General features: G+C 45.1%; 2 long non-coding RNA genes and 1 other non-coding gene across 5 annotated transcripts; 2 read left to right on the top strand and 1 right to left on the bottom strand.

Moving 5' to 3' along the window:
- Positions 1-2560: 2560 nt before the first annotated feature.
- On the top strand, positions 2561-6149 carry LOC145716539 (uncharacterized). Of its 3 annotated transcripts, none has more exons than XR_014139297.1 (3): positions 2561-2676; positions 4188-4772; positions 5537-6149. It is a non-coding gene; the product is annotated as an uncharacterized LOC145716539 (long non-coding RNA). The 3 variants fall into 3 exon arrangements; XR_014139298.1 differs by lacking the exon at positions 2561-2676 and having other exon boundaries at positions 2683-4603; positions 4739-4772; XR_014139296.1 differs by lacking the exon at positions 2561-2676 and having other exon boundaries at positions 2683-4772.
- Positions 4830-4900, top strand: LOC115939197 (small nucleolar RNA SNORD93). Its single transcript, XR_004074088.1, has one exon. It is a non-coding gene; the product is annotated as a small nucleolar RNA SNORD93 (small nucleolar RNA).
- A 3639-nt stretch (positions 6150-9788) lies between the features above and the next one.
- LOC145716538 (uncharacterized) lies at positions 9789-22706 on the bottom strand. The gene is made up of 4 exons (XR_014139295.1): positions 19563-22706; positions 16772-17479; positions 16522-16660; positions 9789-12842 (listed from the first exon to the last, which is right to left on the bottom strand). It is a non-coding gene; the product is annotated as an uncharacterized LOC145716538 (long non-coding RNA).
- Positions 22707-24751: the final 2045 nt, after the last annotated feature.

The following is a 24751-nucleotide window of genomic DNA, read 5'->3' as shown; positions in this document are numbered from 1 at the left end:
AGAGGGAACACAAGCAGGGGGAGTGGGAGAGGGAGAAGCAGGCTTTCCGCTGAGCAGGGAGCCCGATTTGGGGCTGGATCCCAGGACGCTGGGACCATGACCTGAGCTGAAGGCAGGTGCTTAACAACTGAGCCACCCAGGCGCTCCAAGAGGACTTTTTAAATTGTCTGTTTTGTACCCACGTGGGGATCAGAAAGAAGTACATCCATATCCCAGTGCTCCCAGGACACTTACAAGTACACCTTCTAATTGCCAAAATCAGTCACACAAGTTTATTCAGGCAGATGAAACCAATAGACTTCAGTGTGGGCAGACATTCTGTCTTGGCTTGAAAACAAGCCTACAGCTGCTTGGAAAAGGGAGGCTACTGGGCAGAGACCTGCATGTGGCAAATGGCCCAATGACTGATTAAATTGCTACCGGACTGGAGTGATCATTTAAATCATGAGTAATGTCTGCAGCTTTATCTTCTGATGCTCCACTGCAACAACACAATAAAATATGCACTCAACACAGAGACAAAAGTAAATGAATGGGCCAATTAATTTGTGAAAGCAAATGCCCTAGATCTGTGTCTGATGTCAGTTCATTGAGAACGAGTGAGTCTTAGGATCTCCTGGGTATAGGGATCGGGCAACGGCAGGGTTTGAGGAAGGTGATAAATAGTGTGCTTTCTTCCCCTTCCACATCCAGAACCAACACAGACATCACAGAATGGAAATTGAAGTGTTCACTTCACTACTGATAAGATGGTATCCTCAGAGTTCAGTCTGTTCTACTCCCATCCCAGTCTAGACCTTGAGTCACCATTGCCTTACACTGATCTTGGTCAGTGAGAGAAGAAAAAGAACACGAATCCTCAGTTTATAGCCTTCTAGTGGATTCTCTTCTTTGAGGAAGATGAGCCCCTGGATGTTACCCACCATGATGTACTTGGGGGCCAAAAATTTTAAATGAGTAAAATGCAGGATCATGTTATTACACAGTTAATGAGAAATGTTATATTTTATTTAGTTAGGACTATCAGAAAAGCACAGAGGTAAAGGTAGTGACACTTACAATGTACCCAACTGTGTACTGAACCAAGAAAACCCTCAATGGCTTCCAAGTGGTCCCCTCTTCCCCCTATCCCCCTCCCATCAGAGACTATAAGAATCTTAGCCTATTGAGAAAAGGGGACAGGTGGAGAATGAAAGCCAGCAAGCCTACCCTGGTTTGCATGCTCTCAAAATTCATGTTAGCATTGGATTTTATGGAAATTCCTTCCTCTTCTGGAAGGGAATGAGGAAATGGTGGGCAGAGGCATTATCCAGCAGAAGTTCCTCCACAGAGAAACATGGTGGTGGTAGGGGGGGGAGTTGGGGGGAGGATAAGGTTCCCCTCTAGCAGCAGCAAAACTAGCCAGAGAAATGCCCAACACCTCCCGGGGCCCCAGGATGCCTTCTCTACAAGTGTGTGAAAGGCAGGCCAAATACATGCCAAGAAAAGAAATCCAGGAGGTTTTATCAAGTCCTTACAGCACATCAAGCTCTCGGCCAGGTACTGGGAAGGCAGGGATAAATTCACACTCAAGGTGACCCAGGAAAGATACAACCTGGGATAAGTCCCCATCACTGCCACCGTTATGAGCCTTTGAGAGGTTGATAGCCATGAGTACTCAACTACGTTGGGGGATAAATGGAGAGTATCTTTTCCTGGAGTCATTTCGCCCTTACCCAAACATATTCCAGGCACTACTATGCTGAGTTCTGGGGACCCAGCAGAGAAGAAAACAGAGTCCTTGTGGAGCTGTATATTCCACCATCATGACAACTCTGCTTTTGGAGAACACCCTAAGGCTGGCTCCACTCCACCAGAGAAAATTCTAGCTGATCTATAAAGTCCCTTCTACTCTAGAATTCCTCTTTAATTCCCTTGGCCTCTGATTTTTACCTCTTGGATATTTGATGTGCAGTCCGCTTCCTGCTGGTAATGCGAGACTCACGTAGGTACCCCTTCTCCAAGGAGCCTTCCCTGACCCCTTAGCAGCCTGGGCTCAGCGGTTCGCGCTGTGCCCTTGGCACACTGTGTGGGCTTCTATCCGCGGGCGAATGTCACTTTACGTTCCTTGAGGGCAGGTGCAGTTTCTCATTCCACTTTATACCCCCAGCACCAATCACATTGCCTGACACAGTCAGCACTCAGAAAATACTTGTCACGCTAAACAGTCCCTCCAAACAAAATAATCTCAAGTGTCCCAGTTTCTAGGAAGCCCCAAATCTCAAAATTCCAAAAGCAGATTAAGGACAAGGCTGGGAGAGCGGGTCCTGTGCAGCCGTGCTTCCGCAGCTTGCGGACCACCCTGAGGGAAGGCATGGAATACTTTGGGGGGCGGGGGTGTACATACCTAACATTATCTGATGCCTGGAGCTTCATCTAACCTGCAGCGAGGTAAATGCCCAACACATCCAGACAGGTGTCCGGGCAGGTGTGCCCCCGAGTCCGCAGGCTCCGAGGCCCGGGCGCCGGCAGGGGGCGTGCGAGAGCCTCCGGGCGCCCCGGGAGGGGCGGATACAGGGCCGGGAGGGGCGCCGGGGTAACTTTTTGGTTGGTTGCCGCAGGGTGCCCGACCGCCCAGGCCCCTTTTAAACTTGGTCTTTCCAGCATCCCCCCTTTTCCGCCGCGGCGCGCGACTCGGTAAGTGTCTTCCGACCCGCTCGACGCCGGAACAGGCCACGTGGGGGTCTCTGGTGACACTTACTAGACGCGCCCCTCCTTGCCCCCCGTGCCCGCCCCGTCCGGGCGTCCGTGACCCCGGTTCGGCCTCAGCTCGGCGCCCCCTCGGGAAAGGCCCCCGATGCCGGGGAAGGAGCTCCCTGGGGGCACCCATGAGGGCCCCTCTTAGGTGGGCACGTCCTCGTGGAGCCGGGGACCCTGAGTCCCTGGGAAGCACCCTCGTGGCGCCTAAACACCCCTCCCCCTCCCCGCACCTCTCGTGCCTGTGGCCCCGACGCTCAAGGGCTCCAGGCCGCAGGGAGCTTCAAACTCCTGTTTCAACGAAAGGAGAACTTTTCGAGAACGCGGCTGGGGGGCGGGGGGCGCCGAGCCGGCTGGGCGTCCGTGTTGCCCGCGCACTCGGGGCTCCCGCCTGCCCGCGCCTGGCAGCGACCCCGACATGGCCCGTTTGGAGAGTGAGCGCGACGGTGGATCTGGGCGCGGGCAGCTTCCGGTGCTCCCCACAAACCGAGGGCCTTCCGCGCGCACAGCCTCTCACGCCGCTCACACAGGCGCCTTTCCGTTGCCACTTCGCAGGGGAGTTGGGCTTTTTAAAAGGTCTAGGGTGAGTCTTGCCTGAACTGGTAACTGCTGTGAGCCCTCATGAGGGAGCCTGCAATGTTCTCCCCCACATTCGCCGTTTCAGGAGTGACCAGAGCCTTAGGCAGCACGGGATCCTCTTCCAGCATTTTTGGGGTGTGAGGCCCGTCATGGTTTTCTCTCCGGGGAAGAAAATCTTTAACCATTGGGGTTCCGATCTGTGTCCACTAAGACGCTGGCACACCTTGCTGGAGAAAGAGTTATTCTCCGAATTTTGTAAAGATACAAGTTTAGAGTTGAATGAATGAAGGAATCATGGTAGATACCCTAGGTATCACTGAGTAATCTCCCCCTTGAAATGTGAGGCTTGCGGGGTTCACATGTTTGCACTAGAGTTATGAAAGACTTTTTCACTTATTAGAAAGTATTTACGGATTAGGAAACCCAGTGGGACACCATTTTGTCATGCTTTTAAAGAGGGGGGAAGGGCGCCTGGGTGGCTCAGGTCATGATCCCAGGGTCCTGGGGTCGAGCCCCACATCGGGCTCCCTGCTCGGCAGGGAGCCTGCTTCTCCCTCTCCCACTCCCCCTGCTTGTGTTCCCTCTCTCGCTGTGTCTCTCTCTGTCCAATAAATAAATAAAATCTTTAAAAAGAAAAAAAAATAAAGAGGGGGGGAAAAAGTCGTGTTGCGAGCTGTGCTGTAGGGACCCCTTTTGCGGCCACATATATGAACCCAGAGCACATGGCCAGTTTTCCCTGCCCTGCGTCCCTCAATCCGGTGACTAATACTCCCACACCTGGAAATGCAGTGGTCAGGCTTTGTTTTACAATTCCTTTACGTGTTGGGGATTCCTCTCGAGCCAAACTGTTGCAACGTTTCCATCTGAGACAGAAACATGGGCTGAGAGAGCCAGGCGGCGCCACAAGGAAGCAGCAGCTTGCGCCAGTGTCTATTTAGGGATTGTGGAAACTCAACAGGAGCTGGAGACCGTTCTCAACTTGCTACCTCTGCCTCTGGGTAAACAAGTTCCAGGCTTCCTTTGGTTTGTAAATCTGTTCAGTTTGTTTCAGTGTTTCCCAGGTACAAACTCTTGCCAGTAAGGTTTACTTTTTTTCTGAAATTGCTACTATTCCAGGCTAATGTAACAAAGAGATCAAGCTGCCGCTGACATTATATTCTATGCAATCCCAGAGGATAGGAACTTAATTCACTGTTCGTTTTACTCCTGGCTGAAAGTGACCAAGTTGGTTCCCAAGTGTGAGGAAATCTTGAAGAATGTAGCCTTTTTACTGGAATTCTATTCAAAGGTAGCTTTTTTTTCTCATCAAAGGTAGCTAGTAGATAACTACAATAAAAGACACTCTACAAAACAAAAAACAAAGCCCCAAACCATAAAAAGTGACATGATATTCCTAACGTTGTTCTTCTCACTTTTCTCTCAGGCTCAGTCCAGCTCAAGATGCTGACGAACTTCAGGTATGGACCAAATGGAGAGACTTTGGCTTGAGTTACTAAATAGCTGAATGGAATTCTTGGCCAAGGATGAGAACCCTAGTCTGATTAGCTGTGCTTCTCTGATGGGTTAAAGGATTTACCTGAGGCCAACGAAATAGGAATTGGTTACATGATCACATCCCTCCTCCCTTTAGAAAGTACGTTTTAATTAGAAAGGGGGAAAACCTCTAGTATATAAGTAATACTTTATTATGCCAAGAAAAGGTTATTTTTTAAGTGGACTTTTAAGTAATTGACATTTAATCTTTCAAAGTATCTTTTCCAATGGTGGCCATTTTGCATTTGAATCTTCCAGAAGATTGAGGTTGAGAAGCTTTAGTAAAATAGGGTTTGAGTTAAACATTCACTTTTATATCAGAACATTACTGAGTTGTGAGCCCTGAGTTGACAATGTATAGTATGTTGGGGAATTTTATTTAAACAGTTTTTGTAAACGTGGTCTAGAAACCACTGTTTATTTTCTTTTTCTTTTATTTTTTTATTTTTTTATTTATTCATTTGAGGTACAGAGAGAGCATGAGCAGGGGGAGAGGGAGAGGGAGAAGCAGGCTCCCTGCTGAGCCAGGAGCCCGATGCGGGGCTCGATCCCAGGACCCCGGGATCATGACCTGAGCCGAAGGCAGACGCTTAACCACCTGAGCCGCCCACCACTGTTTTATTTCTTAATAGCACATCTTATTTAGTACTTGCTGCTCTAACTACCTGCTGTGATACTTCTTTTACAGGCCTGGTGCTTGAAAGACAATTGTGCTTGAAAGAAGTTTTCAAGAGGATGAAATATATTTGAACATGTGGTAGTTCATACATATAGAATAGAAGCTCTTGCTTTCTTTGTCCCTTTCATGGTAGTATCAGGGGTGAATTTTGAGAAGATGCCAAATAGCTATAAGAATATAGATCTACTTGCCCCATAGAGAATTTTATAGAACATAGTTCCATTTAGTCTTTACCAACCAACCAGCCCCAGCCTGAAGCTTGACACTGCTATCTTGACAACTCTGTCAATTGTGCTTTATAATTTGCAAAGGTTATTTTTAAATCTCATTCTTTTGACTATGCTAAATATATGTTTCAAAGTATTCTCTTAAAAATTTGGTTTTATTATATGCTTACAAATTTTTCCATAATAGATCGTTTTAATGATTACATTTGATCCTTTAGACAGGAGACAGATCAATGGATTCTTAAGGATCAGTGAGGGGCTGGTTGCAAAGGAGCATGAGGGAGTTTTGAGGAAATGTTTTATATCTTGTTTATGGTGGTGACTGCATTTGTCAAATTTCGGGTGAGTTTTGCTAAATGTAAATTGCACTTCAATAAATGTGACTTTAAAAACTTTTCTGGCTTCTTAATGACCTTTCCAATGCAATCTGTGGCAAGGCAGTTTTGGGTCAGTGCTTGAAGGATTTCCTGAGGGGTTAAAAATGGCAAAAACATAAAAATCATTTTGGGGGTATAGTCACGTAAGTGCCTTGTGCACACAATAAATACCTGAGAACAACGGGATCAGAGGGTATATGTTGGCTTACCCATTGGGGATATAAAATTTCTCTTTACGGATATTTTGAGCAACAACACATACTCCTTGTCTTCTTGACAGCTGCATTTTAAGTCAGATGCCAGGCACTTTGCCCTTGACAGTCCATTCTAGTGGCTGCATGGTGGCAGAGTACAGAGTGTGACATTTCTGTTACCCTTATATGCCCTGTAACTTGGTTGGCACTGCTTTGGGTTCCTTTGTAGCTTTGCTTTCCACACTGGCAGCTTCCCCTTTCGAGAAAATTTAGAATGGCTTTGACCGACACCAGCCAGGGAATTTGGGAAATGAAGTGAGGTTTTAGCTGCTGAGTAACTGGGCTTGGGTTGATCTCAAAGCTTGATGCATCAGCCACATGGTTTGAATGAAAAAAATCAGTCTGAACTCTCCCTTTTACTCTTGGGATTTTCAAGGATGCTTTTGCAAGGAAAGCTGGGCCAAGTACCGGTTGCGAGTCATTGCTCTGACTGTAGGTAATAAGTAGGTCGAACCACAGAGCCTGTTGAGCCCCGCCCCGTGACCATATGGAGTTCTGACGCCCGTGTGATGCCATCTGGCAGCCGCAAGCAACCCCCATCAGGTGCTCGTGTGCTTCCGGGTCGGACACATTCCCTGCTCCGCCTCTCCCAACCCCCTTCCCACTACGATGGCGGCACAGTCGCCCAGTACAATACCTTGGTTAAACAAGTCGAGCAAACACCAGAGAAAACGGGATTAGGAGTTGGAGCCTGCCCTCCTTGGCACAGCCCGTGCCTGCATGCTGAGCAGAGCTAAGGCGACAGTGGGAAGGTGCCAATAGGACTATTCAACTACCAGCCATTTGTGCTCAAGTGCCCTGAGAAGTGAAGCAAACCTGGAGTTGAATGAAATGTTCCCAGAGAGGGCTTATCAATTCCAAGGGAGGAGGTTGGGCTTGAAGAGAATCTTTCTGACTGTAAATGAAAATGTGAGAGGAATATAACTTTATGCTAATGGTTATGGTTTCATTGAAAATGTAAAATCTGAGGAACTCCGGTCACTATCTTCCCCGGATGTGACTTGCCCAGTATCACGGTTATGCTATTGCTCATGTCGGTTCAGGTAGATTGAGTCACATAATTAGATTTCAAGAATGGGCATATCCCATTTTTGACATAGGCACTCCACAGTATTCTTAAGCCCTGACTACAAGCGGTTTCTGGTTCTTAAAAGCAAGCAAATCTTTGTAGTTCAAGTGACTATTCCAAACTAAATAAGTATTTTTGAGGTTTCTAAAACCTCAAATAAAAATATTTTCATAATTTGGCAAATATTCACTGTGTTTCTCTTGTGTGTTAAGTCCTGTGATAGACGATTCCGGCCTTAATAGTGTTTGCGTGGTGTGACTTAAGCATATCACTGCGTCGGTTAGAATATGCCCCAGTCAACTTCTGTTAGAAGGAGTAACTTCACTTAGTATCTGAGTCTGTATCTGAAAGATCCAATTGTTAGGACAAACTCTGAAGAGACTATCTATTTTTACACATACACACACCCCCCATCACTACCACATTCCCTGAAGGATTTAGGGCTTCTAAACAAACAGTAAACAATACAATAATTAGAAGAGAGAATAAAGACTCAGGAAGAAGAGAGCAGGATTATAAAACCAAGCCATTGGACCTCATGCATTAGGCTCCCGCCAATTTGGCTCTGAGCCTCCTAGGAGCTGGCGAAAAGAGCCTGTTGGCAATTTGTCATTAGGCACTTGAATATGAATTTAAAATGGAAAAGGAGGAGGAGGTGGGGTCATTTTCATTCTCGGTTCCCTGGAACCTAAGTGAAAAGATGTTTTTTTTTTCCCCCTTCGTGATCTCAAGTACCTTGAAGGAAGAAGTAGAACAGAAAAGGTGTCCATATAACTAAACAAGGATCTAGAGATCATGGAGACTGATGGATTTGATGCAGAACAGTGAGGTCAGTCGGCCAGTGACCCCAGCTCATTATCAAGACAAAGGGATAACACCTCTTGAGAAAAAAGCCATATTGAGATTTGAGGGAAAAAAAGCCATATTGAGATTTCTTGTACTCTCCACCATTGCCATCTGCATTTCCAGAAGGACAGCTCCACATCAATCTGTTTCAGAGATAGAGAGAAAATCCAGTCAAATCAGTTTGATCCATGTCACAATGATTTGTTTCTAGGAGCAGAGCAGAACTGCGCTGTTGATGGATCAGAGCCTAATACCATTGATTTTCCAGTTGGACGAATGCCCTGGCATGTTACCCCCATGCAGAATAGAGCACACTCTATCATTTATAGACCTTCTGTGGTAGGGAAATATGTGCAACTTTGGGAATCATCATAGGGTCCAAACTGCATGCTTAAACACAGTAGGCACTGACCACAAGTCACTTGAGCTCTTGAACCATGGCTACTCCAAACTAATCTGCACAGAGGTATAAAAAATATCAGCTTTGGGAGAATTAATATAAACAAAGAATGTGAAGTATCTCAATTGTATATTGACTATATGTTAGATGATAATATTCTGGATACTGGGTTAAATGAAATATATTATGAAAATTATATAAATGCTATTTGCATCATATTTCTGTTGGGCAGTACTAATCTAAAACAAGAATCAAAATATTCATGGGAGGGGCACCTGGGTGGCTCAGTTGTTAAGCGTCTGCCTTCGGCTCAGGTCATGATCCCGGGGTCCTGGGATCGAGTCCCGCATCGGGCTCCCTGCTCAGCGGGCAGTCTGCTTCTCCCTCTCCCACTCCCCCTGCTTGTGTTCCCGCTCTCGCTGTGTCTCTCTCTGTCAAATAAATAAATAAAATCTTTAAAAAAAAGATATTCATGGGAACAGGCAGATCATGGTTCCATGGTCCATAGAGAGAAAGGTGTCATCATCCTACTATAGGACCTGGAGGAGAAGCAAGAGTAAAATTAGATTAGCACTCACATTACAGCATTTCCAGGTAAGCAGCTCTTCTTCCCAGGGCACAGGAGCACCAAGCCAGTGCCACTTAGAAGGCTGGATATAAATTCTACCCTCAAGCTGCTAGCACTTCCGGGGATTGTAAATAAAAGCCTTCAGGATGTATTCATTAAACACTCTTTTGTTCTAAGACTATGTACAAGTATTTGTGTGTTATCAGGGGCCAAAGGACTTGGTATGCTACATCTTGTCAAAATACAGCCTCCTTCGTGAAGGAGTATGAAGAACAGTTCTGGTTTCCTGACCTCGTTAGTCTGGGCGGGGGGTGTCCCTAGTAATCTGTCTTTCATGTTTAATGGAAAGTAAAGCCTGGGGGAGGGGCACCATAAGTATTACCAGAACTTATATGAAACCTTATGTTAAGCAAAATGTTCCACAACATTCTCCCTTTCCCTTATTTCACTTAGGTCTAAAAAGCAGCTCTGTGTAAAATCCCATTTTGTAGTTTCCTTGCTACTAGTAATGACTTTGTCATTTTGTCTTTTTAAAAATTCTTTATTTAAATTCAATTTGGTTAACATATAGTGTATTATTAGTTTCAGGGGTAGAATTTAGTGATTCATCAGTTACTCATTCCATCAAGTGCCCTCTTTAATGCCCATCACCCAGTTACCCCATCCCTTTACCCTCCTCCCCTCCAGCAACCCTCAGTTTGTTCCCTATAGTTAAGAGTTTTATGATTTGCCTCCCTCCTTGTTTTTATCTTACTTTATTTTTCTTTCCCTTCCCCTATGTTCATCTGTTTTGTTTCTGAAATTCCACATATGAATGAAGTCATATGGTATATGTCTTTCTCTGACTGACTTATTTTGCATAGCATAATACCCTCTAGTTCCATCCATGTGGTTGCAAATGGCAAGATTTCGTTCTTTTTGATGGCTGAGTAATACATACATATATATATATATATGATATTTGCATCTTCTTTATCCATTCATCTGTCAGTGGACATCTGGGTTCCTTCCATAGTTTGGCTATTGTGGACATTGCTGCTATAAACATTGGGGTGCATGTGCGCCCTTGAATCACTATGTTTGTATCCTTTGGATAAATACCTAGTAGTACAGTTGCTGGGTCATAGGGTAGCTCTATTTTTAAATTTTGAGGAGCCTCCATACTGTTTTCCAGAGTGGGTGCACCAGCTTGCATTCCCACCAACAGAGCAAGAGGGTTCCTCTTTCTCCACATCCTCACCAACATCTGTTGTTTCCTGACTTGTTAGTTTTAGTCATCCTGACTAGTGTGAGGTGGTATCTCATTGTGGTTTTCATTTGTGTTTCCCTGATGCTGAGTGATGTGGAGCATTTTTTCATGTGTCTGTTGGACATTTGGATGTCTTCTTTGCAGAAATGTCTGTTCATGTCTTCTGCCCATCTCTTGACTGAATTATTTGTTTCTCGGGTGTTGAGTTTGATAAGTTCTTTATAGATTTTGGATACCAGCCCTTTATCGGATATGTCATTTGCAAATATCTTCTCCCATTCTGTTGGTTGCCCTTTAGTTTTGTCGACTGTTTCCTTTGCTGTGCAAAAGCTTTTTATCTTGGTGAAGTCTCAATAGTTCATTTTTGCTTTTGTTTCTCTTGCCTTTGGAGACGTGTCTCACAAGAAATTGCTGTGGCCAAAGTCAGAGATTGCTGCCTGTGTTCTCCTCTAAGATTTTGATGGATTCCTGTCTTATATTTAGGTCTTTCATCCATTTTGTGTCTATTTTTGTGTATGGTGTAAGGAAATGGTCCAGTTTCATTCTTTTGCATTTGGCTGTCCAATTTTCCCAACACCATGTGTTGAAGAGACTGTCTCTTTTCTACTGGATATTCTTTCCTGCTTTGTTGAAGATCAGTTGACCATAGAGTTGAGGTTTATCATTTTGTCTTTTAACAGTAAGTGGTGGATTCTTCCCTTAGTTTTCACATTTCTCTTAAGCAGTGATTCTTTAGAGGGGATGGGGTGGGGGAGACAATTTTGCCCTCCTTGGGGACCATTGTATTGTCTGAACACACTTTGATTCTCATAACTGGGTGGCTGAGGGCTGTTATTGGCATCTTGTGAGCAGAGGCCAGAGATGCTGCAAAATATCCTCTCATGCACAAGACAGCCCCCACACCAAAGGATTGCCTGACCCAAAATGCCAATAGTGCAGCAGTTGAGAAACCCTTTCTTAGAAAATGTCATTCCCAACAATGCCAACCTGCTAAGGTGCTACCGAGTACGCTCAGGCCAGTCCCAAACTGTGACTTTCTCATGCACAGAAAGCTTCTCTGGACTTTGAGGCCTGCAGGGACTTATTCACAAGCTTCATTGTTTTCACTTCTATGTGAACATATTCATCACAGCACTTACAAAATAGTAATTCACTATTATTTTAAGAAGGAGCTACACGTATATGGATTTTCTTCTAACCCTCTCAAAAATCTAGTTTTAATGTTGACTGTAAGTGGCCAGAAACTCAAAATTTGCTCATCACAAACTTGTGGTTTTCTTTTTTTTTTTAAGATTCACTTACTTTAGAGAGTATGTGTGTGTGTGTGTGTGTGTGTGTGTGTGTGTGTGTGTGTGTAAGGTGGGGGAGGGGCAGAGGGAGAGAGGCTTAAGCAGACTGTGCTCAGCGCAGAGCCTGACATGGGGCTTGATCGTACAACTCATGAGATCATGGCCTGAGCCGAAACCAAGAGTCAGATGTCCAACCAACTTCGCTACACAGGTGCCCCAAACTTGTAGTTTTCTTAACCAGAGTTGGTGGAACTGGAAGTCTTAGCTTGATCACTGAGGCAGAACTTGCCCAAACCTGCTGAGGGGACTGTCAGATCCCTAACCAGGCCTTAGAGTCCATAAACCACCCCAAAATGGTCACAATGATCTACTTCTGTGATAAATAACTTCAGGTTTCTTGAGGAGCCCTTAACACATCAAAAGAACATTCTGGATCCCCCTGTAAAACAAAAACCCATATCCAAGGACTTGAGACCAAATATGACTGACCATGCTCCACCCTCTAATTTTAACCTTGACCAAAAGATTCTGACAAATTTTAGAACCCAGAGAACAATAAAAACCTGAGACCATTGAATTACTCCATTGGCAGAAGTAAAAGAAGCCCCTTTAAGTTGTCTGGAGTGGGATCTGGTTCAGTTGATGGGCCTGCCATGAGCCAGAGCCCTTTCAAACCACTCATCACAGCAAAGACACTTTCGATGCAGTAGCTATGAGATGGAGCAGCAGAATCAGGCGCCCAGTAGCAATGTGGGGCCACGGCCGCAAACACTCAGTGTGAGATGGGGCCAGGGTTACTGGGGCTCCGAGCAGTCAGAGGTGCTGCCCACCTCTCAGATTAGAGTGCCCTCCTTCGCGGTCTTCTGAGCAGAGCCATTTGCAATCTCATACTTTCTCGCATAAAGAAAATACGGCACATGCCCCATGGTCACAGACAGTAGGGAGATGAAGACCAGCACGCCGAACTCCTGAGGCTCTGCTTCTGGAATGTTCTCCTGAAGAAGCTGGGTCCCGGTGAGGTCAAAGGACCAGAGATCTACGGGACAGCAGTGTTGGGGGAGAGTAAGTATAAACAGGTATCAGAGACCTTGGTGAGAATTTCAGCTCCGGCACCGAATGGCATTGTCACGTTGGGTTAACGAAGCTTTCTGGGGCTCAGTTTCCTCGTCTGTGAAATGGGAACATTTAGAGCACTACCTCTCTGGAGGATTAGATGAGACACTGTTGTGAAGTGTGTAGCATCATGCCTGGTCATCTCTGCATGGTAGTTACTCTCATAATTTGTGGTATTATAAGTATTTTTTTGAGTCCCCATCACCACACCATTACTACCTAGCAATATAACTTCATTCGGGGTGTATTTATGCCTCCACTCCAAAAATGTGTAGGACAGAGAGCCACGTCTTGAGCTTCCAATCTGGTTCCAATTCCGGACTCTCCCTGTTTGCTCCTGGTTTAGCACAGCAGGAATTAGCCTCCTCTCTCTCAAACGCCCCACTTTCAACCACATAAAGAGGCTCTGTTTGATTACTTTGGAAGCAGCCTCAGGACCTGCTATCGAGGCATCAAATAGGGCAGAAGCCAGCCATGGTGACGAGTGGCAGCAAGGGGGGCTCTCATGCCTGCCTCCGTGGACACTGCTCCCAGCCCAGCTTCTATCTGCCTGGATGGCTGGATTCTCCCTGAGATCCAGCGTGGGTCCTACAGAGGCCTCCTGGTTGTCTCTGTCCTGATCCCCAGATTTAGCTCTGAACTCAAGAATTATTTGGACTGAATATGCTTGCGTCCTCCTGTATCTGCCTTTGCAAAGCACTGGCCAGGCCTTCCGTCTTCCTGCGCTGCCCCCTGCCATCCTGTCGTGGCTGCCCCCTGCCATCCTGCCGTGGCTACCCCCTGGGGGCCCTGACCAGCCCTCCCATCTTCTGGGCTGCGCTGACCGCCAAGCATGGTCTCTCAGTCTCTAGGGGCTTGGCCTGCCAAAGGCCTTGCCCTGCACCAGACTCTGACATGGAACTCACCTGTCCAACCCCTCTACCTGGCCCTTAACACACAGTGCTTGGGAAGCATTTGTAAAGTGCCCCAGTGATATGATGGGAAGTGCCCAGAAGTGAGGGCTAATTAGGCACTGACAGAATTATTTCCACATTGAGGGCATAAAGAGTTACAGTTCTTAGATTCTTTTTTAAAGATTTATTTATCTTAGAGAGAGAGAGAGCATGAGCAGGAGGGGCAGAGGAGAGGGAGAGAGAATCTCAAGCAGACGCTACACTGAGCTCAGAGCCCAGCGTGGGGCTCGATCCCAGGACGCTGAGATCATGACCTGGCCCGAAACTAAGAGTCGGCTGCTCAGCTGACTGCACCGCCCAGGCGCCCCTACAGCTCTTAGATTTTAAAAGGCAAAGTGACTCTGGGGCAACGTGCCAAATCTTGTTGTTGCCAGAGTTCTACCACTTAGTTTCCATCAGAATGGAAACAAATTCTTTACTGAGCCAATGCCTAGGATGAGCCTGGCCCGGGGATGCCTGGTAGAATGCCAAGGTGGGCCACAGGCCACCTGTCCTGGTGAGAGAACTGGTCACCACCGCCACCAGACCTGGCATGCTGACCATGCCAACCAACATGCAAGATATCCTTGTGGGCACTGGTGCTTTGAACCTGTGCAGTCTCAACAGCTCACAACCCCAAGGTCATGTGTAATTCTGCCGCGGATAAAGATAAAGGGCACCTGCTGGCAGTGGGTGTGTAGGAGAATTGCAGCATCCATGCCGCTCAGCACTGTGGTTCTGTATCACTGCCCAGCCCACACCCCCCCTTACACAACGAGGCTTGTCAAAGCACCGGAAGTACAGCCAAAACAGAATAATGACGACTACTAGAGATGAGGTCCGGAGCTATCTCCTTCATGAGTGTCGAGAGCGTTCTGTGTCTCTGGAATCCTCATCAAGGATCAGTGAAAAGAACTGCTATTACAGGGCGCCTGGGTGGCTCAGTTGGTTGAGCGGCTGCCTTCGGCTCATGTCACGATCCTGGGGTCCCGGGATCGAGTCCCGCATCGGGCTCCCTGCTCGGCAGGGAGCCTGCTTCTCCCTCTGACCCTCCCCCCTCTCATGTGCTCTCTGTCTCTCTCATTCTCTCTGTCTCAAATAAATAAAATCTTTAAAAAAAAAAAAAGAACTGCTATTACAGTAGAGAAAAGCTGGAAGCTTGTCATGCTGAGCGCGGCTCTGGATTATAGGCATTGCCAATGACAGTCCACGTTCTCCAAATGTGATCATTTCCTTTGTGTCAGGAAGTGTCGAGGTGGACTCCCCCTGCTTTTGAATTAAATAGTTTATGATCACATTGTGAATTACACAAATCTTAAATGGCCAATCTGCTCTCAGTTGTTCATGCAATTAAAGGCTGGAAGTACAAGCCAAATACCCTAATAAAAAATAATCTACCTGTCAGGTACTTCGCTTAAAATATTTTAGAAGTTAGGTAAACTCCAGATGAAAGAACGGGTTTCTAAATCAGTCATTTAGAATTCAGAGCACAGTTTCTCTCTCCTACACCCACACTTCATCACAGGAATGAGGTTCCCCAGCCAGCCCATGGTTCTATAACCTCTTGAATCTGATCTACAAAACTCTCATTTCCCCTTTCCCAATGTTCCAAAGCTTCTGTGGACCAAGAGGTTCTGGGTCTCCGTGGCAGAAATAAGGAAAATATCCCCCTACCCCCATGCTCTCACCCCACTGTGGCTCCAGCAGTGAGAAGGTAAAGCTCTGAGCCCCTAGAGGTCAGGGACCTTGCTGAAGCCCAGGACCTAGAGCACAGAGCAGGTATACAGGAAGGCTTGTTGAATGAAGGAAGAAGATAGATTTGGTTGTTGATCCACACCACCACCACACTTTCCACTTCCTCCATTTCTGACCTGGGCTTGAGGAATCCACTGGTTCTGAGCTGTGGCCTCAGGGAGGGGCTTTGAAGGTGGTGACTTTGGATTTGGGGGAGGAAACAAGGCTTGGGTGGAAACCTGATCTCAGGGATTCAATGTCTAAGAGCGAGGCCAAGATTCTGCCCAGGTTGGGAATCTGCAGGTCTAATCATTGGGGCCAATAAGCTGTTAAGTGATTTCTATTGCCATCACTGTTGATCCCAACATGTCACTGTTGGATTCACCATGCATCAACTGACTAAACTTAAAAAAAAAAAAAAAAACAGCAATAATTAAACACCCTTACTAAATCAGGTAAGTTTTCATTCCCACAGATGAATGACATGTGGTTAGTGGCAAAGTTCCACGACCAAGCTCTTAGGGCAGACAAGCATGTAGACCTTCAAAGTTACATACCTTGTCCTGGGAAAGGATTTCCGTCCCCTCCCCTAAGCAGCTGAGGAAGGGTTGGGCCCCACCAAGCTGTCCTCTCTCCTGTCTCTCCATCCCAGATTCATAGAAAAAGGACACCTAGGAAATAACTATTTGCCTGACACCTAGGAAATAACTATTCTCACTTCCCCAAATTTCCATGTCTTCACATTTTAGCCTTTGTATAACTGTCTGCCTAGCCTAGAGCACTCTTTCTTCATGGCACCTGCTCAGTTTGTTCTTCAAGGATCTCTTAATTGTGCCTCCCTCTAGGATAGCTTCTCTAACTCCCCAGACCAGGTTTGGTGTCCCTCCTATATATTCTCAATCCTCTGCCTACCCCCCCACCCCACAACACACATACCTCCTTTCACTTTGTCTTGTTGACTGTTTACTCAACAGCCTCCCATCCAGACTCTATGTTCCACAGGGCTAAGCTTTTGTGTGATGAAGCCACTCTCGTATCCCCAGTGTCTAGGACAGTTCTTTTCACATAGCATGTTCTAGGTAAATGAACGATAAAGACTTACAATGACACCATGGAGAGACCATCAAGATTACTTAGCACCATCACAGTCTGCAGAATGCCGTGTCACGCTGGACCCACTACTCACCGATTCTTGCCAGGATCACACCCGAGAATAGCAAGATGATGGAGAGGTAAGACTCAGGAGGCTTGGGGTCCAGCTCACCTTCACATAAAACTGTGCTATTGGTCCAGTGGATGGAAGAGTGGTCTGGGAGGATAGGCTGGTTCATGTTTCTTTCAAAGACATAGACATGTACCTAGTCCTCTTTTAGCAACTCACGGTTTGAAGAAGAGTTTTTGCTTCATGAAAGTGAGAAAGCAGCCAGATCAAACAGGCTTCCTGGAGCAAAGACAGAAAAGACGCAGAGGGTGAGACAGCCTCCGTGGAGCCAGCTGGATAGGATCCTGTGGTGACCAAGCCGTGGTGCTCTCTGAGCCTGGTGAAGAGCATGGTGCCCATCAGGCCAGATCAAACTGACAGGGCCATGAGGATGCTCAGCAGGGAGCCTCCGACCCCTTGGGTGTAGGCGTAGCTGGTGGTGATGCAGTCGAAGCCCAGCACCATCATGTAGAGGACGGCCAAGCCCAAGCCTGCCAGGAAGACAGCACCTGTCGTACGCCTCCCACCCCTCGCGGCACATGCACAGCCACCTTCTGGGGTTTGGGAGGCCGACGGAAAGCCCTGTGGTTCTGGCCTGTTGTCCTTCAAGGTTAGACTTGTGGTCCTTGAACCTTCCCAAAGTTTCGGGCTTGTTGATGAATCCATCAGTGGTTTCCCGAGAGTCCATTTCGCCTAAAATAAATACAATAAGACTGACGTCAGTGCCCTGCCCCAATGCTTTCAGCCCAACCCTGCCCTCATCTGCTTCTTAGTTGGGCAATTCCTGTGGGTGACGATGGCTTCCTATTCCAAGCAGCATGTCTTTCTGAGAGTCTCTCTCCAGCCCCAGGAACACAAGGGCAGGCTGCACTGGATGTGCCCAGGCATCACACCTCTGGGAACAGCACTTCTGGAGAAATGCCCCAGCTTCTTTGGCCGTTGTTGGGACAATTCTGAGGTAAATCCTACACAGTGTCCCACAGGGCCCTAGCAAGACTGAGTCCCAATACAGTAACCTGTATGGAATACACTCTTTGTTGGCTCTTCTCCCTTCCCTGTCTCATTTCCCATCACCGCCCCCCCATGCTTCCTGGGATCACCTGCCAAATAGATTACTTTTCACCCCAAATCCTCATGTCCAGAATTGCTTTTGAGAGAACCCAAACTAAGACACACAACGAGGTCGGGAAGGTGGCCACTGACAGGAGAGAAAATACAGCAGAGCATGAAAGACAAATTTTCACAGGCTTGAAACATGGTAATGAACTCTTAAAAAATCTTTGGTTATGTTTCTGAAGAAACAGATACTCGTGAAAAGAAAATGATAATAGCGTTCAGTCTTCCAGCATGGAATAGGCAATGATTGTAAGCAGATTTAAAAAGAACCCTTTGTGAGAGGCGTTTAGCACAGATGAAGACAAGCTCTGGGGGGGAAAAAAAATGACAGGAATCACAGAGGGCTGTGAAGGAAGGAGAGGGGGTCAGGCCAAATCCATTGTGGCCCAAGAACTAAGGGGAGAAGGAAACTCTCGGTTGTAGAAAAGAATTTGTTGCCAGAGCAGCTTAAAAAAAAAAAAAAAGCTAATAACCATAACCACACCGACGAAAACCCAGCTAACACTGACTAGTTTCACTATATGCCACGGAGCAAAAGGGGGCTTTGCAGAGGCGATCTTTCTGCCACAGCATTCCTGCCATCAGTCCTGCCATTGTTACCCCTACCGAACAGACAGTGAGACACACAGTCTGAGCCAAATGACTCTGCCTGGTTACACAGCTAAAAGGGACAGATGGAAAGCTACAGCACAATTTATCTATTCATCTATCTAACTACTTACCTACCCATCCATCATCTAAATGCGTGCATCTATCTCTATAAATACACATATTTTATTCATACAATGAGATCTGGTAGGCTTGAATTGCAGAACAGCTTGAGAGAAAGGATAATTAATTATAAGAAGTCCAGAAAAAGAAACTGATCTCAGAAGCAAGGCCTGAGCTCTGTTATGCCAGGCACATGGGCAACATTGTCAGCAGGCAGGGATAGCTCTTAATCTTGAGGTCATATTTATTGGCAGGTCCCCCTTCCTCACATCCTCACCCTAACATTAGGGAATCTCTGTTTTAAAAAACACTACTGAGGGGTGCCTGGTGGCTTAGTCTGTTGAGCGTCCGACTCTTGATCTCAGCTCAGGTCTTGATCTCAGGGTCGTGAGTTCAAGCCCCATGTTGGGCTCCATGCTGGGTGTGGAGCCTACTTAAACAAACAAAGAAACAAAAAACAAAACAAAACAAAAAAACCACTGCTGATATCAGAGATGGTCAATTCATTACACTGTCTTAGCCAAAGAGCAGCCCATACTCTCTGAGATAGTTGTCTTTCTAACTTAGTATCTTTAAGGAGGAAGATTATGAATGAGAGAGGAAGAAGAAATTTGCCTCCAGGACCATGAAATAGGTTGTATAGTCAAATACTGCACAGTCTCATGGGAGTACTACTCCCATCGGTGTCTAAGTAAAGCCCCTGGAATGGGGCAGTGTACAACCTGTGTAACTGTACATGATGGCCCCACCTGCCCCCACCAATGAGATCAGCCATATGAACTATATGACCAATGGCACAGTTGGAACCTTCTCATTTTTTCACTGTTTCTAGGCACATTTGCAGGCAAAATGTGGAGATTATAATCAGACACAAGCTCCAGAAAGAAGAAATGAAATACTGACATAAAGCAGAAAAAAATGACAATAGCTGTCTCTGAGTTCATCTTACCTTGAATGTTCACAGCCTCATGTTGCCTTTCTTGGAAGTGTCCTCCTCTTTGTTGCTGGGGTTTTACAGCCAATTGGGGAACTAGCTGATAAACCCTGGGCAGAAATAGAAACTCCACAAGAAGTGAAACCAAGTTCCACCCAAGAATGAAACCAAACCAATCATATGAGATGCCCATGTCATCACCTGGCCCACAGACAGGGGAACAAATATATTGATGATCTGGTCCAGCCACCGGACTGCTGCGTTCATCCCTGTAAGTGAGGGGAAGGGAACACTGCAACTCAGTGGCTGAGTCCTTCCTTCCTCCTGGTGAATTTAACAGGGTGCATTAGCTAGATTGGCTAGCCTTGCATAGGGTGAACTGCGGTGGAAACAGAAAAGATCCCTTTCAGGCTAATCATGGATTCATCATAGGATTTTCAACCTGAAAGAAGCCTTCAAGATCAGTTCTGTTGAACTTGAACAATTAACAGATGAGTAAACTGAGGACAAGTTTACTTGGAGCTAATTATTCTAACTCCTGTCTCCTGTCTTCTCTTTTCTATCACATCCCGCTATCTTAACAACAATAACAACAATGATATTAACTAGTCATAATGTTATGATAACTAACATGTCGATGAGGGAAAGGAAGATGAAGACAGAACTAGTTGAAAACTTCCTAGTGCCAGGCACCTCGTTCTAAGACTTCTCCATACATCCGGCTCACTGACCTCTCACAACAACTCTTAAGAGACTGACGGTAGCTCCCTTTTACAAATTAAGAAGTAGAGGCACAAAGAGGTGAATTTATTTGCTCAGGGTCACAGAGAACGTAAGTGAGCTGAGATTCAAATCCAGGCAGGCTGACTCCAAAGCTTACTCTCTTAACTATTCCACCATTGCTGAAGAACATATTTGCAGGATCACTTAAAAAATCATAGTGAGCCTCGAAACAGTATCTGTGTTTTATTTTAGATTTCTTTAAAAGCAATTAACAGAGGCTAGGAGGATTTTCTTTTACCCAGAGACAGAGGACACTTTCAACACTATGTCACCCAGCTTTTACCCACATAGCTGTTTTATTTTGGGTGGTGTTATTTAAGCCAGAGTACATCCAAATAAGTGTAGTTTAAGAGAAGACATGATTATAAGGAGCTTCTACTCTTTGTAAGGAGTATATTTTAATAGACTTCTCCGTGATAGATTCCTTTATCTTGGCTACCAACTCACGAACATTTTCCAGCAGAGAGTACCAATTCCACAAATACAGGGTTGGACAAGATCTCCAGCTTTTAAGTTGGCAATTTGAATATATCACAACGTGAATGATCCAAGTTTTATAAACGGAAGAAAAAACAAAGAAGATGCCAGATTCTTCCATTTAGCTCCATTGTTGAAAAAAATTCTACCTCTCACTATCAGTGATAAGTGATAATCAACAGTCACATTCGTGGATGCATTTTTTGCAAGGGAAGTGGAAGCTTATCACTGGCCAGAATTAAGAAATCTTTTAATTCACTTATGTTGCAGGTCTAAAATTGCCATGGAACTCCTGTACCATATTTTGAGGGGCTTCTCTCCTGAAAGTACAGTTTATATATCTTTTTGATAACAACAACGTCATCCATTCCTTCCTGTGTGCAGATGTAGGGTTATGTGCTTTACAAATCTTGTATCTCACAGAATTCTTCTCTAAACTGAGCAGGCGTGGGGTGTGGGTGTGAGGTCTGTTTCTCCCATTCTACAGATGAGGAAAGTAGAGTCTGGAGAAGTTAAGTGAATTGCAGCTAGTAAGAGCCATAGTTCATTTTAACTGGATTCAAATTCAGGTCTGTTTGACTCCAGATGCCTTTCTCTTAAAGGTGACTTTACTGCCCCTCTCAGAGGCCTGGTGGACTCATCAATTGTGTCCACTTGAGCTACTTTTCAACTGATCAGAGGACTGTGATGCCCAGGGTGACCCAGCTCACCAACCAGCTGGCCTTTGTTGTCACTTGTGAGGTTCACAATCCAGTCTTTCTGAATGGTGATGGTCAGTGAAGTGCTGGCCAGATTCGCCAAGGCCACCAGGGTATCACAGCCGCTTAGGGGGCCACCTACAGTAGGGGGGGGCAGAGGGAGTGTGGAATCCGAAAATGGGCTTTCTCAGCCCATTGTGGTACCTACCACAGTTATTTATCTGACAGCTCAAGGAACATCTACAATGAAAACAAAGACCTTGGAGCACAAGAGGTTCAGCGTAGGTTTGAAGCCAAATGTGACTGTGCTGATTGTACCCATTTTCTTCTTGCCACCCCATCAGCACCCACTCTGAGGCCAATTTGTACCTTGCAGACACAGACTCTGCTGTTCTACTGCCTTTGTGTCAGTGGGATTTGGGCTCTGATTCATGAATTAGGGGTGCAGAGAACACGGACTAGAGATTCACCAGATCCCAAACCAGTGAGCAGGGCCGTGTGGAGATGACTCACTGAGAGGCATTCAAGGCTGGTCTCCGACACTCACTCTTAGGACACAGGAGGGAGCTGAGATACATTCCTGGAGATCCAGCTGAGCCACACTTGCGCCATCTCCCTTCTGTAGGAGAACAGGAGCATCAGGACAACGCAGGGGCTGCGACAGAGGCATTCTGAGTGAAGAGCAAGGCATGAGCCACTGTGAATGGAAACAATGTTTGCTCTTGGTTTTAAGACCCAGGTCATGACTACAGTATCATTCAATGCAGAGTAATTACATTTGACCAAATCCCCGGGCCAACCAGGGTTATCATTTTCATCAGCAATCAAGGGCTTGAGGAGGAGACAAAGAGTAGGCTCCTGTGCTCACTAAAGGCAAAGCCTTTGCACCCAAAGGAAAAGAAAACAAAAAACAAAAAACCTGAGCTTTATAAGTAAATGGAAACATACTTTGAGAGAAGAATTATATGGAAAGCAGGATACTAGATAAATCAGAGAACTTAAAGTTTTTCTACCTACACATCACACTCTTCTAGATGTAATCTGTGACTAAAGCGATCAATATGGTCAAAGGACTAACTTTACGTAAGTTAGCTTTTCCAAAGGCAAGGCTTCAGACAATGTCTTTCCTAGACTCCTAGCAAGAATGAAATGTGGATGAGCAATCAAAATACGAAAAACTTGAAAAATCCTACATTCTTAAAAAAAAAAAAATCCTACATTCTTATTTGGTATAAAAGGGTTAACAAGATATTAGAGCCAAAAGCTAAAAATAGGTCTACATTTGAATGACTAAGTCTCCAGATACTAGTTCCTAATTTAGACAGATTACTTGGTACCAAAGATATCTTTTATACAAAGAAACTGTCTTTAATTAAAAAAAAAAATAACACACGTATGTTATACATAGGTAATAGCAGAGTATTAAAAAGAAAGCGTGTTTTTAGAAGTTTAATATTAAAAATATGTGATGGGCAAGAATCTAAAAACTACAAGAAAATGTTTTAAACATAATACCAAAGAATAGTACAAAGCTGTATGCGCTTTTTCTAGTTTTTAAAAGTTATGCTCTCTTTCTATTAAGCTCATATCTGTATTTTATTTCACTAAATACACCAAAAAAAGCTAGTGAGATCATAACTTACCTCGTAATTACACATCATAGTTAAGAGTATTACCTTTGTTTCTTGGTTTCCTGTCGATCCAATCACCAATTAAGACCCCAAATATTAACACAGAGCCAGCCACCACTAAGCCAAACATTGCTGTTAGAAGAAGATTGTGTCCATATAATTCTGTCAGGAACACAGAAATGGCAAAGTGCCACATTCCAGCTCCCTGCAAGGCGATGAAGCAAAGCATGTTTTAATTATTGACCTAAAAGATGGAACAAACATAAAATCCAGAAAGATGCTTTTCTCCCAAAGGACATGTAGCATGCAGGATGTAGAATCAGAATGTCAAAATTATACTTTTATGCAGTACAGCTGTAACATTTTTAAAATGCAATGTAGTTATACTTTAAAAAGCTGGACAGAATATATTTTAAAATCTTAAAAGCTTCAAAGAGCCAAGAGTCCCATGAGAAAATACCAGCTAAATCCTTTTGAGAACATGAAAGCCCCAAGAAGTAAGCCCAGGTCACCCTGAGACATCTGCTGACTCAGAAGAATTAGCTGTAAAATCTGTAAGATTTGCAGTTTGGGTCATATCAGAAAGTCAGATGATAGACGTCCATGCCCACCAAAGATGAGACATAGACAAAATAGTTCCCACTTTAAGCTGAGATCCCATATAACGCTACCCTACGGGTAAGACAGGGTAAACCACAAGTAAGCCAACCCTTGCCTGGACCTGTAGTCCAGCCTTACCTCATCTGGATGGCCCAAGAAATCGCAAGCCTTGAACTTGGATTAAACTGGTCCCAAATGGCTAGTGCCCATCATGTATCTGGTAAAAAGCCAGTTAAAATCATCTCTAAAGAAAAACCCTATCATCTTAGGCTTCAAAATATTCCTACAATAATTTTTAAATACAATGCCCAGTGCATGATCAAATATAACCAGTCTTTTTTTTTTTTAAAGATTTTATTTATTTGACAGAGACACAGCGAGAGAGGGAACACAAGCAGGGGGAGTGGGAGAAGGAGAAGCAGGCTTCCTGCTGAGCAGGGAGCCCGATGTGGGGCTCGAACCCAAGACCCTGGGATCATGACCTGAGCCAAAGGCAGACACTTAACGACTGAGCCACCCAGGCGCCCCGAAATATAACCAGTCTTAAAAGGAAACGAAACACCACGAGCAAGATCTACATAAATAACAGACAGTAGAAACAGACCTAGAGAGACTTCAGACATTTAAATTATCAGACATAGGCTATAAAATATTAATGATTATTATATTTAAAGAAATTAATGCCAGGTCTGATCATCTGAGCAGGGGATTGGAAACCATAAAAAGTGGCAGAGCCAGTCTGAAAAAGAACTACAGAGAAATTCTAGGGCAGAAAAATATAACAATAGAAATTAAAATTAAAAATGCAATTGATAGGTTCTATAGCAGATATAGAACTAAAGAAACTATATAAACTAAAGAAACTAAAAAACTAAACTAAAAAACTATATAGAACTAAAGAAACTATATATAAAGATATATAACTAAAGAAAAATCAGTTAACTGTAGATATGTGGAAAGAAAAATCCGCAATAGGACACAGAAAGACAAATTGGGGGGGGGGGGGAATGGTAAG

Source organism: Leptonychotes weddellii, chromosome 12 (genome assembly GCF_054177405.1).
Source record: "Leptonychotes weddellii isolate Sample4059 chromosome 12, ASM5417740v2, whole genome shotgun sequence".
Lineage (NCBI taxonomy): Eukaryota > Metazoa > Chordata > Mammalia > Carnivora > Phocidae > Leptonychotes > Leptonychotes weddellii.
Note: the sequence above shows the minus strand (reverse complement) of the source record. Positions and strands in the feature narration are given on the sequence as shown.